The sequence below is a fragment of the Ovis canadensis genome, chromosome 14 (genome assembly GCF_042477335.2).
Source record: "Ovis canadensis isolate MfBH-ARS-UI-01 breed Bighorn chromosome 14, ARS-UI_OviCan_v2, whole genome shotgun sequence".
NCBI classification, from domain to species: Eukaryota; Metazoa; Chordata; class Mammalia; order Artiodactyla; family Bovidae; genus Ovis; species Ovis canadensis.
Window position 1 is genome coordinate 31,330,292 of NC_091258.1, and position 19,382 is coordinate 31,349,673.

The following is a 19,382-nucleotide window of genomic DNA, read 5'->3' on the forward strand; positions in this document are numbered from 1 at the left end:
CACAGAAATGGAAACTGGGCTCTCTGTGGCAAGCGGCTTGCAAACGAGTCTGCCTGGATCAAGGCCGCGTTCCTGCCCCTTCCCGTGGCAACAGTTTCTGCAGAGCCTGCTCTCCAAACTGTAAAGTCCACCCAGAGGCCCCATGGAGGAAACTGACACCTGAGGACCATCTCTAGCGAGCAGCTCTTGGGACGGGAGGATCAGGCCACTCAACCCACCCCAGACCCAGGAGGGCAGCCCTTCCCCACAGTGGCTCACGAAGGCCTCAATACCCCCGGACCTCCCATGTCAAGGAGAAGTCAGGAACCGCCCTTGCCCATGCCACAGACTTGGAAACTGAGGCCCAGAAATGGTGCAGGTGGGAGACTCCAGCTGCCACAGCTCCCAGGTGAGTCCTAATGGGGGCTGAGTCTGCAAGGCTGGAGTCGTCCTAGGCTGGGACTCCTACCCTCCTTCCTGGCCCAGCCCTGACCCAGGCAGCTCCTGAGACCTGTGCTATAGGACCCCCAAGGAGTGTTCAGAAAACGGACCTCGACGTGGTTCCAGCCAGCAGGTTCCACTGCGTTGGCAGTGGCTGTGACCAGTCCTGTAGGAATACCCGTCTCCATCTGACTGGCAGGGCCCACACCCAGGAGACTCAGAACCACCTGAGGCAGCCTCAGCATGGGCAGCAAAACCTGGGAAACGAGCTCCATTGCCGCCAATGCCTACAGGTCCCACATCCTGCAGGCTCCCCCAGCCCTGCTCCCATCAAGCCCCAGGCCACCCAGGAGACAAGAAGCATGGGCAGTGGGGGCCAAATGCATGGGCTTGGGTTGAAGCTTGGCCCTGTCACATGCATGCTGTGTGACCTGGGGAAAGTGACCTCCCCTCTCTGAGCCACAAACCTCAACTGCAAAATGGAGACAGTGAAAACGGATGCCTCCCTCCCAGACTTGATGATGGAAGGGGATGCTGTCTGGCAAGTGTCTAGCTCAGCGTCTGCCCCCAGGCCCAGTTGGTAGACCTTAGTAAGCTCAGGGAGTGTGGTTGAGGGAGAAATAAGCTCAGGGAATGTGGTAGGGGGAAAAAAGGAGGGCCTCAAATTCGACTCATCTCCACGGGCATCCACAGAGCCCTAGGCCATCACACACAATGGGCAGGATAAGGGGCACCCTTCCTCTTTCAGATTCAGCAGGACAGGCGTCCCCATAGACTCAGGCTCACACTCCCCTCCAGGGTCCCTGAACCAAGCCCAGCAGGCAGCTAATGAGGCGGCCCAGAGCGTGCAGCCCAGCCAGGCTGACGCAGGAGGGTGGACCCAGAGGCCCCTCAGAGAGCCCCGGGTTTCACTCTCTTACAATAAGGACTCAGAAGAAAACCACAAGGGAAAAAAGGAGTTGGCAGTCTTGTCCCCACCTGCCACCGTGTCACACCACACGCAGAGGCCCGGCTGGTCTTGCCTCTTGCTTCTGGGCCGTGTGGCCCTACACTCCCCGCCCCCGCCCTGAGCCTCGGTTCCCACTCACTGGGGCTCTGGTTCACCTCGCAGGGCCGCAGTGAGGGTCAGAGGAGAACGGAGTCCGGGTGCTGCTGCTGCGTCGCTTCAGTCGTGTCTGACTCTGTGCAACCCCACAGCCAGCAGCCCACCAGGCTCCTCTGTCCACAGGATTCTCTAGGCAAGAACACTGCAGTGGGCTGCCAGTTCCTTCTTCAGAACCCTGTGTGGATGCTCTATAAACTGCCACCAGCAGGCCCACAGGTGGGATTGCCGGGGAGGAGTGCGTGAGAGGCCAAGGGCAGGCACAACCTGCCCACCCCTCCTACACCTGGGCTGTGGCCACAGGAGAAGTGCTAGGACGGGGTGCTCCCTCCAGGGCCCCACACGCAGGCAGCATGCAGGCAGCGGCTGCTCCAGCTGTCTGCCTCCATCCTGGCCACCCAACATAGCACACAGCACGCAGTAGGCAACTGGTCAGGGTTTTCCTAACCTCTAACCCTCGGACAACCTGCTTCTGCAAGAGAGACCAGTGCAGACATCCACAAGGGCTCCCCGCAAAGACAGAACACGGAATCTGCGCTCATCCACACTCAGACATCACACCCCACGGGCCACGTGGCCCAGGAAGGATGGGGTGGGGGTGTCTGCCCGCTCACAGGCTGCCAGGGATGCTCCTACCTGCCCAGCAGAGAAGCTCAGATGAAAAAACCATCCAGCTAGGGGGACGAAACTCTGGGCCCTGAATCCCAGGCCTGTCTCACTCTGCCCCCTGTGCCATCGGCGACAACGGCCCTCCTTTCTCTGAGACTGGGTTTCCCTGAGCGCTCCAGCTCCCCCTGCCTCAAAAGCCGTGAAACTCCGGTGACATGGCGCACTGCCTCGCTCCCAGCCTAAGTAGGCTACAATTAATCTGAAGCAGGAATTTTCTTAATTGCTGGGTTTTACAACCCAAACAGAAGAGAGAAGTACAGCTAGTTGACAACGCTGGCTTGAGGCAAGACAGTTAAAGCATCTTTTGTGTTTGGGAGGAGGAGGAGCTCTTTGAAAAGCTGGTGCGGTGTGAATGGATTGCACCTGGAGGACCAAGCTGAGGCACTGCCCCGTGAGAAAAATGTTCAATTCCCTTAGGGAGTCAGGCCAGAAACACTGGTGGGGTGGGGGTGGGGGCGAGCATCTCAAAGGACCACGTCTTATCGGGAGTAAAAGAGAAATGTGCAAATAAAGGGAGGTTACCTCCAATTTTCCTAATTGCCTTCCTTCACAGGCACATGCCGTTCCACACCCGGCAGCCCCTTCGGAAGGTGGTGTCGGAGCCAACAGGATTCTCACGGCTAGGAAGGCCGAGCATCCTCATTAGCCGCGCCGGGCCGCTCGGGGGGCACCGGAGAAATGGTGTCAGCAGGCACCAGGCAATGCCCCTCCAACAGGAGGACGGCTGCCCCCGAGGGGAGGCAGAGGACGATGTGTGAAGGGGTTCCTTCAGGCCCAGGATCTTTCAGGGAGCTACAGAACTGGCAGCAGGCACCTCCGAAACAGACACAAACCATGGGCATGGAATCCAGCGGCCAGCCCCTGGAGCCAGCAAGAGTCAGCCCTCCCTGTGTGTCCCAAACACAAATCAACCTGCTACGGGGCATCCCACCTCCTACCCGGGTGCACCAGCCGTGCCATGAGGGACAGAGGTCAGGCAGCGCTGTTCTGTTGATGAGGTCGAAGGACAGCTCTGCCCAGTGCCGACTGAGCAGGATTCTGTGTGTGAAGCCCCGTATATCTTGCACGTGCCGGTCCACAATCCCCTACCCAAAACTCTCAAAGCCAGACGTGTTCCAGAATGCAGGCATCTTCAGGTTCTAGATAAGTGACAGACTGCCTTTTCCTTGGTATCTGGGAATACCTCAGAAGCAACTGAGCACACTGATATTTCTGCAGCAAAATGTAATTCACCACCATAAATTAAACTCTATAATTTAATGGTTCACATCAGCCAGGTCAAATTTTGCTGCCAAAGGAGAGGTGGTTGTTGTTGATGTTCCGTCACTAAGTCGTGTCTGACTCTGACCCCATCTACGCTAGGCTTCCCTGTCCTTCACTACCTCCAGCAGTTTGCTCAAACTCATGTCCATCGAGTCAGTGATGCCATCCAACATCTCATCCCCTATCGTCCCCGTCTCCTCCTGCCTTCCATCTTCCCCAGCATCAGGGTCTTTTCCAATGAGTCAGCTCTTTGCATCAAGTGGCCAACATATTGGAGTTTCAGCTTCAGTATGAGTCCTTCCAATGAAGATTCAGGGTTGATTTCCTTTAGGATCAACTGGTTTGATCTCCTTGCTGTCCAAGGGACTCTCAAGAGTCTTCTCCAGCACCACCATTCAAAAGCATCAGTTCCTCAGTGTTTAGCCTTCTTTATGATTCAACTCTAATATCCATACATGACTACTGGAAAAACCATAGCTTTGACTAGATGGACCAAAAACTTCTGGTTTCAGGCTTTCTGGAATTCAGAATAGTGAATAAGGGATTCAGGACCTATACTATACAGTCCGTGGAATTCTTTGGGCCAGAATACTAGAGTGGGTAGCCATTCCCTTCTCTAGGGGGTCTTCCCAACCCAGGGATTGAACCCAGGTCTCCAGCATTGAGGGCAGATTCTTTACCAGCTGTCTTTAGTCTTCTTAGGGACACTGCTGGGGAGAATCCGCTGCCATTCCTCCTTTCCAGAAGAGGAAAGTGAAGCATAGGGAAGTTAAGAGCAATTTCCCCACAGTGTCAGAGCACGTAAGTGGGGGAGCCCCCGGCCGCCTGGCCTGAGGGTCTGTGCTCTGCACCCCAGGAAGTCCTGACCAAAGCACTGAATCACAGTTTAAAAGCTTCCTAAAAAAAAAAATCACTCAAGCATATGTGAATGTCCCCAGTCGACCCCACTACATGCGCAGTATTTGGGCTACCCCACCAGGAGGCGCCCTACCTGGAGGCTATCCAGACCGTGAGGGCATCCCACCTGCCAGGGTCCTTGCTGGAGCCCAGAAACCCAGGGTAGGTTTCCACCAGCAGGTGAGACTCCTCACCCCGCCCTGGTGCCCAGGTAATTACTCCCCACCTGACACATTCTGCACAGATCATTTTACCCACAGCAAACATGCTAAACACAGCTCCTGTCTAGGAGAAATGGGTCACAGGGTAATCCCATTTGACAGAGACCAGGGTTTCTGGGTCCAGAAGATCCCCTAGAGGAGGAAATGGCAACCCACTCCAGCATTCTTGCCTGGAGAAACCCATAGACAGAGGAGCCTGGTGGGCACAGTCCACGGTGTAAAAAAGAGTCGGACACGACTGAAGTGACTGAGCACAGAAAAGTACAAGGGCTTCCAGCTGGACTCCCAGAGGGCAGGGACCCCATCTCTTCAAAAGACGTGCGAGCCCCACAGCTCCCGAGGTAGAGCCCTGGTTGTCTCTGGCTTCTCTTCCTTGGCAATTTTTTTCAGCGGCAGGGAAAGATTGCTGTATAAGCAAAATCCTGATGCCCTATTACCAAATAATTACATGATAATTTCGTAGGCATTAAGACACTCCCACTGGTGCAAGCCATGGTGTCCAGCCCGAACAGAAGCCGCCCTGGACAGTGAGTGCTTGTTAAAGAGAACTCCAGCGTTGAGAAAGACCCCCAGCTGCAGTGCTGGCCCGTTCTTTCTCTGCTCTGATTTCTAATTAAAAATTAAAGCAGGCACCTTTCTTCAGAAATCCAATTAGAGAGAAGCATCAAACTGACGGGCCAAAGCAAGCACATGTGTGCAAATACACATGGAGACACGCGTGTGTACCTGCACGTGCACGTGCAGGCACCAACTCTCCTTCCTGCCTCAGCAGCAAATCCCAATCCAGTCTTCCGTTCACTCAGCACGGACGGTGGTAGTGGCGGTGGTTTAATCGCCAAGTCATGTCCAACTCTTGTGACCCCATGGCTGTAGCTGCCTGGCTCCTCTGTCCGTGGGATTCTCCAGGCAGGAGGACTCACCAGTTTCTGGGCACAGCACGTGACCACGAGGAACCAACCCCGAGCCCGTGCCTTCAGGAGCATATTCTTTAAAGGAGACTGAGGGAAGGGCGTGAGACAAGGGGCACTACAGCGGACCATAAAAAGGGTGTCGTCAGGTGGAAGTCAGCTCTGGCTGGCTGACCACGGATGCCACCACGGGGCAGACAAGACCTCAGGCTGGGTCTTAATTTATGGGGAAAAAATAAAAAGCCAAGGGGCAGGTAGACAGAACATTCTGGGCAGAGGAAATAACAAGGGCAAGAAAGACAGCTGGCACGAGAATGGAAGCGATTTCAGTAGATGGATGGATAGTTAGCGAGATAGATACATTATAGGTAGATGTCAATATTACCTACTACATGCACTTTGACCTCATGTAAATTGAGCTATGCATTCAGCAAAAAGAAACAGCCTGTTATTCCATGTTATCTGAGAGCAGGCACCCAGGAAGGGTCAAGTTGAACATAACTTAGCTCTTCCATCCATCACCTTATGTCCCATCAGCCTCTCCTACCACGGGCGCCTCAATCAGAGTGCCCACAGGACTTTCAGTGTGTACACAAGCCGTGCACAGCGTGCTCTCGGCTGGGTTGTTGCTGTTTAAGTCCTCAGTAGCTGTCCAACTCTTTCCTGACCACATGGACTGTAGCCCACTAGGCTCCTCTGTCCATGAGATTCTCCAGGCAAGAACACTGGAGTGGGTTGCCATGCCCTCCTCCAGGGGAATCTTCCCGACCCAGGGGTCCAACCTGCGTTGCCTGCTTGGCAGGCAGACTCTTTTCCGCCGCGTCACCAGGGAAGCCCGCTTGGGTGGGTAGCAGCCCGATCTATGTCTTCAACAAGCGTCAGTGGTCCTGCCGTGTGTATGACTCGCTGCCAAAGTGCATACAGAGCACTGTTCCACTTTACAAGTAAGGACAGCAAGGTTCGGAGAGCTGATGCCACTCTGCTGCAGTCACAGAGGGGCAAAGCCTACGTCTGACCCAGGCAGTGTGGCCCTAGAGTCCAACCTCGGGACCACTAGACAGAGAGCAGCGTGAATAAAGTGGTACTCCAACAAAATCATCAGGCAACAGCCCGTGAGTGGGATGGCACAAAGAGAAAGCAGAGAGCAGACACCCAGGGAGGCCAGTGCAACAGCCCAGCCTGGAGGTGCTAGGGGTGGACTCTAAGAATGAGGCCTCAGAACAGACTGATGGCAGAGAGAGGGCCATCTAGGGTGGCGGGAGGTCTAGCGTCTAAGTGAAGAGATTTTCTTCAATAAACTACAGTCTGTGAGCTACTGGTGACCAAGTTTTCTTAGGAAGGAATCACCCCAGTCCTTCCCCACCAGTCACCACCAGCCCTTCCCCACTTCTCTCTTGATGGGAGAAAACACTACCATCCCAAGAAATCCTGAGAATATCCTTCCCACCACCCATATGGACAGGATGGTGGATAGACAGCTTAGGACTGCTCGAGGCAGAGGGGGAGGCGCATACACCTGTGGTGTGAGTATTCATCTTCCCCTGAAATGATCCCATGCATTTCCTCATGCCAGTATTACAGGACTGTGGGAAGAGTACCAGATGCAAGAGTCAACATTTCCACCGGATCTGCTGACATGCTGTGTGACCCTGGAGACATCACTCAGCCTCTCTGAGCCTTGGTTGCCTTTATCTATTGAGTCACACACACAATAAACATGTACACATGTCCCATTATGTTCCAGGTGCTGGGTTGGGAGTAGAGAGAGGATAGTCAGTCCTACACGCCTCATGGGGCCAAAGCCCGCCCTGGATACAATGCCAGGAGTCGCATGTCCCCACCCATGTGCTGGAATGACTGCCCTGGTCATCTGTGATTAGGTGGGGGTGGGGAGGAGTCTTGGGAATTCTAGAAAGTTCAGCCACTCCCAGAATCCCCTATCTGCTGGGCCCATGCCCAGCACCAGGGGCAGCCTGCCGCCCCACCACTCATGGCTCCATCAGCCGGGACCGGTCACATGGAAGCTCGGGAGCCTGGCTGCCACGGCCTCCGCCACCACGGCTGCCACCGCCCCGCCCCCTCCTGCCAGCTGCCTTTGCGCCTGCTGCCGCCGCTGCTCATTTCCAGGCAAATGTTCTAGTTAATTAAAACACACCCAAGTGCTCACACGCACATGAAGCCAAGCTACAAAATCTGCTCTACCCAACTGCAGCTTCTTTTCTCCAGCCTGGGATCCACACCGGCAAGGGAGGTTTCCAAAGCTGCTGTTATTGGTACCAGGCTTTCGCTTGTACAGTCCTACTGGGCACACAGGCTTATATACAAGGCCTGTGCAGGCGCACGTGTGTCCATGCACACACACACACTCATTCTTGCTCCATACACACGTGTATGCAGGGTTGCACACACCCACAGGGCTCCCGCCTCCAGGAGGTCTTCTCCAGCTACACTGACCCTCCAACTCATTACATCAGCCACAGTGAATGCATAAACACTCAGAGCAGGAGGGGATGAATGAACTGATAGATAACTCAACTCATCCTCGATGCCTCCAGCAATCGGGAACAGCACAGCTCTGGCCCTGAGCCCCATTTGGGTGCTCGCTGGATCAGCAGAATAGACTGAATTCCCCAGGGAAAGAGCATCCAGGAGGGTATAATCTCTTGCACTTCCACCTACGCTGCGGAGCTCTGCCAGGCACTAACCAGGATCCATGGACACGCGTATGAGTGTATACCTGTGACGTGTACAGCCCATGTCAGCAGAAAACTCACCTTCCCAGATCCGGACATCCAAACCAACCAGGAGCTGGTGCGAGAGAGATCTGACCATCAAGGCCAGGAGATGGGAAGCAGCTCCCTTCAATGGGACTGAGCTCCAAGAAAGGCAGCAGAGTGTCTGGTCCTAAGCATTCTGGGCCTAAGATGGGTCCACGGCCATCAGAAGGCAGGTAACTCTAGCTGATAAAACAGCCAGGATGAAACAGCTAGCTATCTGCCCCAGCACGCATTTCTAGCATACTCCAAGTCCACCGAGATCACCTTGCTGGTAGGAACCAGGAACAATCACCTTCTTGATGAGGGTTTGACAGTCATGCAAGAATTCAGTCACTTAGAGCCCTGGATGAGGCCTGGCAAGGATTTCTGTTCAAGGAGAAGGGGGCGGCTATGTTGGGTACCTCAAACTGTATCACATGGACAAGAGGTTATCTCATTCATGCCATGGGACTGGCAAAGCTCTCCGTGGAGAGCACAGACATAGCTTTCGAAAGGGTGTTTGGGAAGGAGTGAAGACAGTGGCCCAGCAGACATCTCAGTCACCCACTCAAACTATGGTCCTGGACCAACAGCTCAGCACTGCCTGGGAGTTTATGAGCAGGGCAGCATTCCAGGCCCCATCTGGACCTGCTGAACCAGAACCTGCATTTTACAACATTCCATGAAATTAAAAGATGCTTGCTCCTTGAAAGAAAAGCTATGACAAACCTAGACAGCACATTAAAAAGCAGAGACGTCACTTTGCCAACAAAGGTTCATCTAGTTGAAGCTATAGTTTCTCCAGTACTCATGTGGGGATGTGAGGGTTGGACCATAAAGAAGGCTGTGTGTGTGTGCTTAGTTGCTCAGCTGTGTCTCTTTGAAACACCACGGACTGTAGCCCACCAGGCTCCTCTGTCCGTGGGGATTTTCCAGGCAAGAATACTGAAGCGGGTTGCCATGCCTTCCTTCAAGGGATCTTCCCAACCCAGGGATCGAACCCAGGTCTGCCTCGTTGCAGGCTGAGCACCAAAGAATTGATGGTTTAGAACTGTGGTGCTGGAGAAGACTCTTGAGAATCCCTTGGACTGCAAGGAGATAAAACCAGTCAATCCTAAAGGAAATCAACCCTGCATATTCATTGGAAGGACTGATGCTGAAGCTGAAGCTCCAAGACTTTGGCCACCTGATGTGAAGAGCCGACTCACTGGAAAAGACCTTGATACTGGGAAAGATTGAGGGCAGGAGGAGAAGGGATGAGATGATTGGATGGCATCATCAACTCAATGGACATGAGTCTGAGCAAACTCCAGGAGATAGTGAAGTACACGGGAGCCTGACATGCTGTAGTCTATGAGGTCGTAAAGGGTTAGACAGGACTGAGCAACTGAACAAAAACAATAATTATAAGTATGATTATCTGAAAGCAAAATGAAAATATACTTCTTTCTTTAAATGTATGTGTTCAAACAGCTATCAAGTTCTCAGGACATAAGTACTTGTTATTTGCACCTGACTCTTTGAACAAAGGGAACTATTAAGTAATTCTTTTGGCTTAGAGGTACCCTGAAAAAAAAAAATCACAGACGCTAAGGTATTATGATCCAAGAAAGCTGGGAACCTCTGAACTCTGTATAGCGTGTGGTCTGGGTGACAGGGACGCAACAGGGAAGAAGGCAAAGTCCTGCCCTTTTCGGACTGACAGTCTGGTGGGAGAGATGGACAGTAAGGGGGTAGGCAATCAAATCATCCTGTAAGATGTTAGGAATCAGTAACGTGTGTGAGCCCTGCTCTCCAGCTCTGTCCTCTCCCTGTTATTATGTCCCCACACCAGACACCTTTCCTCTCTCTCCTCTCATGCCTACATAGCTCGTCACCAAGTCCTGTCCATTCTGCATTCAGCGGGTCTCAAATCCACCCACCAGCCTCCCCAGTTTGCTTCCATCACTTGAGTCCCAGCCACTGTGGCTGGCTGGTTGTTCGGTTGTTGGCTGGTTGGTCTGGACCACCTCATTGGCCCCTAACAGGATTCCCCGTGTCTAGTCCAGTCCAGATACAGATCTTGGCAGAGCACAGGTCCACTCACGCTGTTGCCCTGCTTAACATCCCCTCGAGACCTTCCCACTGCGCCAAGCAACTCACAACTTCTCCAGCCTTGGAATCAGATTGGACCTGCTATCCTCATTTGTTCTCCCATATTGGTTTTCACACAGAACCTGCGATTTATCCACAGCAACCACCAAAAGCCCGCTTTGCAAAGATGTGAAGTCATCAAAAGGAATACAGAGCAATCTAATGTTGAAATGGTGGACAACCTCAAGCTAGTAGCTCCTATAATGTGCAGCAGATGCCGAGTACTCCTGTGTTCCCCTTGAAAATTTAAAATATACCACAGAGGTCTGGCAGATTAGCTCGGCCTTGGCCCACAAGTTGGGGAGATCGATTTACTGAATGGATGGATGGATGAATAAATGAACGAGGACCATTAGGAGAATCTGAGACACAAAATTCAATCCTCACTCCATACGAATGTTCACAGATACCTGTGAATACTGGTTGAAGGATGCCATCCCCAGCTGCTTCAGAGCCCACTGAGTCTCCCTCTGGGTCTCAAGTCTGCCCAGCAATATTCAGGTAAAGAACCATCAGTATATAGGTCAGGAGCCATCAGTATACAGGTCAGGAGCCGTCAATATGCAGGTCTGGAGCCATCTTCATTTGTAAAAGCACAAACTTTAAGCCAGACAAGTGCCAGTGTCTGTCAAGGCTAGTGGAGAGAAATAATTTTCTAAGAAATGTTCATGTCCCTCAGCTCCAAGGAACCCCAGAGTTGGGACAACAGGCCTATCCAGTAAGAAGATCAAAAGGCTTCCCAGATTTTGAGAGTCAGGGGTTCAGGCCTCAGGAGAGCAACACAGAAAAACCACATGGGGGACTCAGTACAAGAGGGAAGGGAAGCAAGTGATGAAGGGTGGGTTTGGGGAAACGGCCAAAGCACAAAAGGCCTTCTTTGTCTTAAGCATCGGCAGCAGCTGCACTGGTTTGGGGAAAATGAAACCCACCAGCATCCAGACTAAGCCGCTTCCAAGTTTGAGTGGGAAAAGAGACATGGTTCTCTTTCGGCACCTTCTCTCCCTCTGGGCAGCAAAGCTTTGGTTCCTGCATGCTTTTGAGGGTGGGAAGAGGAGAGAAAAACTCAAGTGTGTATTAACACTGTCAAGATCACGTCAGCGACAGGCTTCATAAAGCAAACGGTGCAGATTTACAAACCTTGGCGTTGGAAGGACTGACGGACGGGGAGATTAAATGGCAGAGTGTGTGCAGCAAAGCAGAGGCTAATGAGACCTCAGACCAGATTGTTTCACCACAAATGTCAGGGACTTCAAAGTGACGGCTCCCGGCCCATTGTGCAGTGAGAGAAGCCCACGGGCACGCCCAACCCCGCGGCCTCTGCCACCACCCGCAAGCGCCTGCTTGCCACTCCTGGAGGCTGTGAGGGTTGTGAGCTGGGCTTTCCAGCCTCCACACAGTCTAATCTTCCAATACTGGAATTCTTTCCAGGACTTCCCTGGTGGTCCAGTGGTTAAGACTCCGCACTCCCAATGCAGGGGACCCAGGTTCGCTCCCTGGTCAGGAAACTAAATCCCACTCACAGCAACTAAAGGGTTTGCATGTCCAGCTAAAGACTCTACATGCCACAGCTAAGACCCCAGGGCACTCAAATAAACAAACATTAAAAGAAAGAATTCTTTCCACGCCCTACCCAGCACCCCCTCGGCACACTCTATCTCTGCGCATGGCTGTCTCCTCCCTTCCTCCCCAGCCCCCTGCATCCCCCTCCTGTTTCTCAAGGTAGGGACCCCCTTGGCCCCCATCTCTGCTTCCTCTTCCCTTCTGCTAGCTCTCATCCTACCCTTTCTTCCTCACCCTCAGAGGGTCTGTCCCGCCTCCTCTGCCTGCTCCCCCCTCATTCCCTCCTCCTGAGCCTCTTTCTCTCCATTCCCCCCTTTCCATCCCACTTCTTAGGCCCCTCTCTTCACCAGGGAGAAAGGAGCCAGGGAACAGGCGGAGCTGCTGGGGCTTGCAGGAGCTCACGGGGCTGGCCGAGCACATCCCACCCCACCTGCTCAGGGGAAGAAGGGTGAACCCGTGCACAGAAGGCCCAGCCGCAGGGAAGAGCCCTTGGCCTGCCAGAGCCTCCCAGGCCATACGCGCCAAGCCAGGGTCTGGAGCAGTCGCAAGGCCTGAGGACCCTCCTCCCCTCCCTCTGGAGAACTGCCCCGGCCTGGGGTCCCAGGAGGGGCCTCGCATCTGGCCGGAACAGAACCTCTGACAGATGGGATGTCGCCGAGCACGGCAGGAGGGCCTGAGAGATGGGAGGAGAGAGCCAAGCTTGTCGGGGAGCTGAGCTGGCCAAAGCCGCAGGGGTCGGTCTTGGAAACCGGGAACCTGAGGGAGGGTGGCAAGGTTCAAATCTTAACTCCATCACTTCCTCCTGGCTGTGTGATCTTGGGCAAATGAGAACTTCTCTGGGCCTCAGTTTCCTCATCTGGAAAATGGGCATGAGGTCCCAATACCCACCTCACAGGGCTCTGGTGATGATGAAAGGGGATGTGGCCTGTTGTAAACACTGATGATTACAGCTGAGCCTCTGAGAGGTGTCAGGACTTGGTGCCTGTGTTGGTGCCTCTGAGAAGGTGTCAGGACTTCAGCACAGTGGCCATCTAGGAAATGACCCCCCCCAGGACCCCCAGCCGACTCTGAGCGCCCCCTCTCACCCAGGAAAGGGAGGGTCATAGCTGAGAAGCATCGTACCCAACAGCTTGTCCACCTGTTTCTGACACTCCAGGCTACAGAGCTTCAGTCCCTAGAGGACCAGAGAATCGGCCTGGCCATCCATCTGTATTCTTCTCCAGTTATAAACCTGTGGACGGGAGCAGAGGTGTGCCCGGCGCCTGCCACTCACTTTGCCCTCTGACTTCTCGCTCAGCAGCACCTACTGAGCTCTCTTGTGCACAGTGAGTGCTGGCCGCAGCCGAGAAGGCCCCGCATGGAGCTGACCATGTCATTCAGGACACAAGACAACGTAGGAAAATTACGCCAGTAATTACGAAGTAAAACCTATTTCACTTATTTCACACTCATTTTAAAGATGGGCTAAGAGCCACAAGGAAGAACTTTGCATAAGTAGTATATTCTTATACTTAACACTCATTCTTCACATGAGGACATTCCTTCTTTGGAGCCGCAAATTTTGACATGTCAGTGGTGCGTGAGATGGACCTCACCACTGATACCCAAGGGATGAAGGGCCATGTTCACTCAGCCACCCAGTGGCAACCCAGGGCTAGAACTCAGTTCTCCTGATCCCACATTCAGAATTCTTCCCTCTGTGCCCAGGCACAAAGACAAGCGTCTGCAGAGGGAGACCAGACCAGGGTCCACAAAGAAGAGAGGCCTCCTGGGAAATTCCAGTGTGCCAGGCATGACGTCAGCACCTTCTCCACACCTCGGGCTGGGCCCTCACATGGTCCTTAGGAGCAGCTGCTATACGGACCACGGACTCTGGAGGCAGGTCAGGCCATGAACTCACTGTGCAAAGAAGGAGAATGTGTTAGAGTCCCTCTGGTTCTAATCCTGCAAACCCACGTGTGCATGAATAAGGAGCCAGGATGTAGAGAAAGGATGTAGACAGGGAGATCGAGTGCTTTGGAAAAAAAATCCTTGTTACCCAAATTCTACTAACTGCTGTCTCTGCCTCATCTATTGAGTTCTCAGGTTGTCAAACTACAGTAACAGGGACAGACCTATCAGGGATATTTAGATTCTCAAATCACCATGGGGAAGATCAAGGGGGCATCTATAAACTATTATGAGGAAGCTCATGCCATTAATTAGCCCACAGGCTGGATGATGAGAGAACAGGGCAGAAATGAAAAGACCCCAGGCTGCAAGAAAAGCCATCTGACACAGTGGTGTATACGCTTCCCCGTCACCAGCTCAGCCCCGGCCACATCTCTCTTGGAACGCCTGCTTTCAGGATGAGGATGAAGAAAGGGGAAGCTGAGTCCTCCAAAGTGCTGGTCAGGGGGTGAGTGGTTCCATGACATCAGGGTCCTCAACCCCAAAGAGCACATCTAGGGGAGCCGCTGTGGACTGACAGCAGAAATCCAGCTCATGAGGACTATGGAGCCCCCCTGGGAGCTCTGTCTTCCCAGAATCCCCAGCTATACGAAAGTCCTTCCCAACCTGAGCCTCCTCAAGGCCCCTCCATGCAGGCTAGACAGGAAGCACTCCCACCCCCACCCAGCTGCAAGCGGGAGCTGCCGAAGGCTAGGGTCATAAATGAGTGGGCCCTGTCAGGCAGGGAAGTCTGAGGGCTGGCCGCCAGGCTGTGCACACACCAGGCAAAGCAGATCTGTGTGCAGCCTGGACGGCAAGAGGAAACAGACAGCCCTCCTGCGTCAGCCCAGAAAGGCAGGGGCACACACGCCATTCCCACAGCTGCTGGCTGTCCCCGGTCTCAGAGGCCTGGCCAGGCGGGCCAGGAGGATTTGCAAGGGAACAGCCACACTGGACAGGCCACCTCCATCTGGGCAGGATGCCAGCCCCAGGGCTGGCAGGGGGCCTCCAGAAGGCAGCAAAGAGGGAGTCCAGGGCAAGATCTTCAAGGGCCAGGCAGCACCCAACCCCAACATGTGTTAACTGCTCTGGAGTCTCATGGAACATGTCCCCTCACCACAGGCGACGTGTGTGACAGGACTGGATGGGCCTAGCAGGGGATGGCTCAGGGGACGCCCTGTCCTCTTGCAGGGTGGGGTTTTGGGGTCGAGCGGCTGACAGGCCGGGGTTCCTCACACTCGAGCCCCACTGTCCCCACCAGCTTTGCCCAGGCCCCTGCCCCTCCCAGTGCTGTCAAAACGGGGGAAGGATCTGGTCCTCCTCCAGGCCTCCCCACTCTCTGCTCACCCCGGTGCCCAAGCCAGAAACCATGGGTCACCCTGGACCCCACACTCGCTGGCTGCCACTGCTCAGTCCATGTCCTGGTCCTGTCAGCTTCACGGTCTAGGACACCCCCTTCTCTCCCCTCCCACCACCTGCACCATCACGCCGGCCTCCCCAACCAGCCCACACCCACCCCCTCAGAGCAATTCAGAGAGCGAAGCTGACGATGCCGAGACCCCCAGCCCCAGCTCCACCTCGGCCCACGAGGCCCCATAGGGCCTGATCCCCACAGTCCACCCCCATGCTCACCACGCTCCCAAGACCGCCTGATGACAGTCCCCCAACTCGCCAAACATCCCCTGCCTCCAGGACTTTGAGCCTTCTCTCTGGACTGTATCTCCCGTTATTCCTATTCCGCACTCCACCCTCATTTTCAATATCGATTATTTTTCTCTCTCATGCCTCCCACTCTTCCTTCTGGATGTATATGGGCCCCTGATGATATATGTGGTCACGTGGGGATTTGTCAATTGTCCTGCTCCCCACGAAGGACACCCACCACTCGGCACAGAGCCTGGCACACAGGAGGCACCCAGTGAATACCTAGCGAAGCATGCAGCGTGTGAAAATCCTGCTACTGGAGCCCGGAGTAGACGGGCAGGAAGGCCAGCCTCGGACCCTCCCAGGAATGAACCATCAGCACCAGCCAAAGTATGAGGCAGTTCTCACAGGAACCTGTCCCCCTGCTAGCAGGCCCGAGGCCCACACCCTCATGAGCGCCAGGCACGCAGCGGGGATGACACTTGGCCTCAGACACCACGTGCAGAACTCTCCCGACCCCAAAGAACTCATCTCCAGGAAGGCCCCTACACCCACCTGGGAGCTGGATGCTCTCGGGCCACTGCCCTTCTTAGTCTGCCCTGACCCCTCCAGCCTGTCCTGCTGGCCCCCACCTTCCTCTGGCAGCCTTGGGGACCAGCCACCCTCTCACTCCTTCCAGGCACAGGCCTCCCCAGCTCCCAGCCTTTGCCAGCACTGTCCTCTGACCAAGAAAGCCTTCTTCCTCTCCTCTCTTCTGAGAGACTTCGCATCAAGACCTGAATTTCCGGCTTCTTGTGGAAATCTGGAAGCATGGGCCACACCGGATCCAGCCTCCAGCAAGGCAGCCAGCAGCAGGAACTGGGGAGCAGCCGTTCCCCTTCACAGGCACATGGTCTCCATCACCCAGCCCCACCCGGCCTCCTCACCCGCCCGACCCCCAGCATCATCATCTGAGCCTGTGGTTCCGGCAGCAGCCACACACGTCCCCCTCGCAGGCCTGGATCACAGGCTTCTTATCACCAAGGCCTCATCTTCTCATCTCTGTCCATGCCACAGGGCCCTTGCTGGGAAGCCCTCTGAGTGTGCTCAGGAGATGAGCAGGAAAGGATGTGCAAACAGGCCAGACTCTGACACCCAGGCTCTGCCGCCCACCTCCCGTCCTCTGGCCAGACGTCTCCATTTTATCTCTGCTACCTGAGCTACCAGCTCATATACCTCCTCCTGTGGCTTGTCTCTTATAGTTTATTAACATCCACCAATAAACAGTGTGCAGGCCTCCCACACAGCCACCAAGAGAAGCCAGGCTCTGCGGGCTAAGCCTCCCTTGTCCTGCTCACTCTCAGCACATCTTTGGCCATAAGGGAACAATTAGGAAAAACTCCCTTCAGGTTATATTTAGAAAGGGGTGGAGGGGGAAAGGCTTCCTCTAGTAATTTTCATTCAGTTGCACACGACTGCCTGTCCCCACCTACCCGCAAGCCAGCGCCACGGGGGCAGGCAACCGCTTCTCCCCGAACATGGGTTAAAATCAAGCCCAGCCTCTGCCCAGCCCTGATTATGCCCACGTTTAAAAATAAGATGTGAAAGATGCATTATGTAAGACCTGTAACACTCTCCTGCCCACCTCCGACTCTGGAATCAAAGATCATCATTTCTGCCATCAAAAAAGAATGAAAGAAAGGCAGGAACAATGAAAATAGCCGCCCAACATGAGCCAGATCAAAGACATGGGCACAGAAAATGAGGAGCCAGGGGGGCCTTTAATTACTGCCTGCATCCTCCGAGTCGTGTGGCGAGAGGGGAGAAGAGAAGTTTTGAAGGCCACCAGGTTCCGTCCTGCTGCGGCTCCTGTTTCCACCGCCAGCACCAGTTCCCGACAAACTCGAGCCTTTCATTTTCCTCTCTTTTTTCCCTCCTTTTTCTCTGCCCCCCACATGCCAGACAGGACTCCCAGACTCCCCAGTGCTTGCCGTCCACCAGCAGCGAGAGCTCAAAGGGGCTCCTCGGAGACCCCAGGAGGGGATTCAGCCCCCACCTCGGAAGGCTGGAAGCCAGGTGGGCCCAGCCCCCAGCAGCAGAGAGGCTCATGGAGGGACCCACGGTGGGCCGTCACTGCAGACCACACCGACTTTTTTTTTTTTTTTGCAAGTCTCCCTGGTTGAGAGGGGAAAAAAAACTCTTCAAATTCACATTGGGCAGGGCTCCGTGGGGCAGCAGATCAAACCTGAGGACCGGCTGTTTGAGCTCAGCGGCAGAAAAAAGGATTGCCCAGGGACTGAGCTTAAGTAGAAGCTGGATTAAACTTCAAACGCAAACTCCCCCTTTTTTTACACAGCAGACAGTCATGGCTAATATTGCAATATGGACTCTGAAAATGCATTACAAATAACTTACTCTGGACCCAAACTTGGGCCTTTTGTATCAGGGGGAGGAGTCAGGGAGATAATTGCAACAGAAAAGACACATGGGAGCCCGCCCTCTTTGCTTGGTGGAGGGAAGTCCATCAGTGTGGGGCCCAGGAGGCCGACAGCGGGTCTCCATTCCGAAGACACCTTGCTGGCCAGTCAGGCGGCTCCCCCGGAGGCTGAATGAGGCTTGGGTCTTCCCCAGGTATGAGAATCCAGGTATATTTCATAGATGAAGAAATGCCTGGACGGGGTGGCAAAAGCAGTGATGCTCTTAAAGCCTGTACCCAAACAATGGGGTGTAATTGTGTTCTTCACGTGATCAACGCGTGACTCACTGAAACAGAAAAAAAAAAAAACTTACAAATTCACAGGTGATACAGATGGGAGCAGAAGACAAGTGTAAGTTGTAGGATTTTTTTTTCTTTCAGTACCTTCGGGGTAGCCCTGTGGCTCCCAGAGGGTCGGGAGCCTGACCGTGGCTGCACTACAGACATCAAGATGAGCCTGAGCTGGGCTGGGATGGGCTGGCCCTCACTGGGCTCCTGCAGCCAGCACCCCAGGGACCTCAAGAGATCCTGGCTGTGAACACAAACACAGGAGGAGGCCCTGGAGGCCTGGGTGCGGGACTAGTGGCATTTGCTCCTGTTTGTCAGGACATGGGTCCCAGCTGGTGCTGTATAACAAAGAATTTGGGCAAGGACATGCTGCTTCCCTAGAGAATTTTCCTACAGTGTTTTCAGAAATGCCCAATGTCCCCTTCCCTAGGATGACTCCTCCTTGTGACCTGCACGGGTTTGGAGCTGCCCGCAGTATCAGGGAGATAAGAGAAGACCTGGTCCTTCTCCCTTCACTCAAGAATGCCCTGGAAGAGGCCAGAAGACCCTAAGAGTGAGCAAACTGCATGTGGCACTCGGCAGGGGTCCCAAAGGCTTGTGGCACCATTGCTGACATCTTTACATAACTTGACAAAGGGCAGCAACGGGCTGGGGTGTTGCTGGAGGAGGTGGCCAGCTGGAGATGGGTCTGTGCAGAGCAGCTAGGCGGTGTCCTTCCCTAGACAGAAAAACCGGGGTGGGTCCTCCCTTACAGTGGCCACATCTCTGGACCCCACAAGGCCCCACAGGCTCCTGGGGCAGTGACTCAGCTCTGACACAGGTGGCTCAACAGTTAAAGGTCCATGGTGGCACCTCGCTGGGGTCCACCCAGGCACTGCAGCCTGCGCTGTTTTGCGCAGCTCCATCCACCATCCACCAGGAAAGCTGTCTTTTCTCCACACCCTGCCCCACTCCCTCCGGTCCCTCTGGGGTGCCCTGTTCCAGGCTAAGAAACAAACAGAACCACCATTCACCGGGTGCAGCCCCAGAGTGCTAAGCGGCATGCTGGCCCCTCATACTCATGACCCCTCTGAACCTCCCATCACCACACAGGTGAGTCTTCAGTGGCTCCATTTCACAGAAGGGTACACTAAGGCT

At 54.4% G+C, this 19,382-nt stretch overlaps 1 protein-coding gene and 1 non-coding gene across 3 annotated transcripts in view; one reads left to right on the plus strand and one right to left on the minus strand.

The window, feature by feature from the left end:
- The window catches only part of ZNF423 (zinc finger protein 423), a 343,000-nt gene that overhangs the window by 173,042 nt on the left and 150,576 nt on the right, over positions 1–19,382 (minus strand). The window lies entirely within an intron of this gene.
- TRNAG-CCC (transfer RNA glycine (anticodon CCC)) lies at positions 11,802–11,874 on the plus strand. Its single transcript has one exon. It is a non-coding gene; the product is annotated as a tRNA-Gly (tRNA).